We start from the raw sequence: 3,072 nt of genomic DNA on the forward strand, positions 1-3,072 counted from the left end.
CCCTCTTATTGTCACTTATAAAAAGGCGCGCATTGCGTTAGAGTAGTAAACCTATTTTAAAGAAATATAGTATCTTGACTAAGTTGAAAAGTATTTTAACTTGGATTTCTTAACCAAAAGAGGTTCTCACGAACCAGACTCTAAACTTATAAACGCGTCCGAAAATAGTATTTTAACTTGGATTCCCTTAAGTGTTTCTACGAACAATTGTACGGATTATCGGTTCAATTGCGGTCCTTACATTCTAACCTTTATAGGTTTAGTTAGACATGGTAAAGTAAAGGTGCATTTAAATTTAAATAAAAGTAGTGCGAGTGCGGAAAGTAAATAAAAGTAGTGCGAGTGCGGAAAATAAATAAAAGTAGTGCGAGTGCGGAAAATAAATGAAAGTAGTGCGAGTGGAAGAAATAAATGAAAGTAGTGTGAGTGCTAGAAATAAATAAAGTAAAGATAGTGCGGGAAATAAATAAAGTAAAGCGAGTGCGAGAAATAAATAAAGTAAAGCGAGTGCGAGAAATAAATAAAGTAAAGCGAGTGCGAGAAATAAATAAAGTAAAGCGAGTGCGAGAAATAAATAAAGTAAAGCGAGTGCGAGAAATAAATAAAGTAAAGACAGTGCGCGAAAATAAATTAGATAAAGGCAAAGCAATAAAAACCTGCTCCAATCGGAGGGTTGAATAAAATGCGAAGCGGAAATGAAAATGGCAGCAGGATTAACTTCCTTCCAAAGTGCTCCAAACTCGATTACAGACTCGATCACAGACTTGATTACACAATTATGGTAACACCCCAATGCGAAGCGATTACCACTATAAAATACTGAATATATGCCTAAGTGAAACTAAGTTTGCTCTAAGTTTGCATATGCTCTAAGTTTGGATGATTAAATAAATGAATTCGAGTCTCTATTTATAGGCAAGTAAAATAATGGAAAAGACAAGGATGCCCTTCAGTTTGAAATTGGGAGGGAAAACTTTTCTTCTTGTGGCGCCCGCCACAAGTCCATGGCACCCGCCATAAGAGCAAATTGTGGCGCCATAATGGAGGTAGTGGGGAACGTGGCAGTTGAGGGAAGTTGAGTTGTGACACGTCATGGCTGGTCCTATGGCGCCAGCTACAGTGGGAGCCACAAGTGTAAAATGTTGAATTTTAGGGTTTTTAGCTCGTTTTCACTCCTTTTCTCGATCGGGGCTCCAATTAGACTGAAATCCTGAAAACAAAGAGAAACATAGTAATAACCTAACAAAATATCAATAAAACAACTAAAATGCATGCGAAATCGGAGTCAAAAATACGGTGAATTTCAGTGTCATCAAATTCTCCCACACTTAAACCCTTGCTTGTCCTCAAGCAAAACACTAAAAAGCTCATGGAAGAAAAACTGGTGTCAACGAGTCATTCGGGCTAAAAAGGTTTCTAATATCAAATCGGGATGCAGTGATAGGTACTAACTGAGTGAACTAAGGGTATCATGATGACACTTATCTGCAAATACGGACATAAACTCCATTCCTATATTAACCAACCCATATTATCCCACAATACCTAGGCTTGCCTCTTCATCTCTTTTTGTGTCCTTTTCATTCAGGCGCAATCACATTAACCCCGTTATCCGTACATGCTTCATAGCAGAGTGACCTGTTAGTGATTATGATCCGAACATGGGGTTCCTGGCACATAAAGTTGTGTAAACCCTTTTTATTTGACCCAACTGCAGTTGTGGGGGATCGGATCGTAATCCGTCCTACCGAGTTCAGCGCCAGATACCTCTGAACCAACTAACAGCGGGTGAGTTTTTCTTTTTCTTTTTCTTTTTGTAGCAAATTTTTACAACTCTTTTGGTTTAAATGACTTTGTGAGGGTCACCTATACCGGATTTTCCTTTTTGCTTTCTTTTATTTATTTCACTAGATCATTCACTTATGTTCATCGGTCCCCTACGTAAAGGATGCGTATGCCAGAGCTGACTGCTGGAATAAACTACTGAGGGTTTATACTGAAATGATGATTAAGGCCATCGTATATGGGGTTTCGGGAATGATTCCTATATTTACGAAGTCTATGGTGCTAAAACAATACTGATGTTTCAAAAAGTTATCCCAAGTCACCGCATCCTTACTCAAACCCGTCTTTAAAACCCAAAAACTTTCAGAATAACACTGTTTTCTTTTGCAAAAAAAAAAATTAGTAGGGCTAAAGGTATGGGGAGATTAGATTGTACTAAAGATACATTATACTGGTGACTCGTCAGACTCATCCGTTATCTAAAACACTTACACTAAAAGAAAAATGAAATAAAGTAATCAAAAAAGCAATAAAAATAAACAAACTATCTAAAAACAACAAAGAAAAGAAACAAACTAACTGAAAACAGCAAAGAAAAGCGATAAAGAAAAGCGATAAAGTCTCCTCCCACACTTAAGTTGAACATTGTCCCCAATGTTTTGAAATAAGATCAGGGGAGAGTCACCTGACATCCTACTGCTGACCACTGGTGCCTTCGCCATCCTGAGGTGGATGACGGGATCATGTACGACGACGGTCTCTCTGATCCATCCTAGCCTGTAAAGCATCCTGAGCAATCCTCACCTCTCGAAGGTTACCCAAAATGGAACCTTGAGTGGCTTCTATGCGTACAGTATGTTGACGGTGGTATTGCTGCCTACGAGCTCGTGTATTTGTGATCGTAAGCAGGGACTGTACAACAGTCTCATAGGATCAATTTGTCCTCCGTTGTGATTCTTGCATGAAGCTCATGTTGTCCTCCAGTTGTTGTTGAATGGTAGAGAGTAGGTCGTCACGCCTTTGCTCTCTATCCATGTGGTCACGCCACATCTCTTATGTAATATAGAAGCCAGGAGAAGAACCTGCAAAAGAAGAAGATGGTGTGGTGTGTGGTGGTGAAGGATGTTGGGGGGACACATGAGGTACGGGAGATCGCTCTCTCCAATCATATTCTTCATCAGTGTCGTGTCCCTCTGCATCAGGAACATTAGGAGGAAGTGGACCCAAAACAGGTGGAGCATCTAAAACATATGCCCAATTCCTTTCATTACGTACATCAGTACGTCT

The sequence above is a fragment of the Lathyrus oleraceus genome, chromosome 7 (assembly GCF_024323335.1).
Source record: "Lathyrus oleraceus cultivar Zhongwan6 chromosome 7, CAAS_Psat_ZW6_1.0, whole genome shotgun sequence".
In the NCBI taxonomy this organism is placed as follows: Eukaryota; Viridiplantae; Streptophyta; class Magnoliopsida; order Fabales; family Fabaceae; genus Lathyrus; species Lathyrus oleraceus.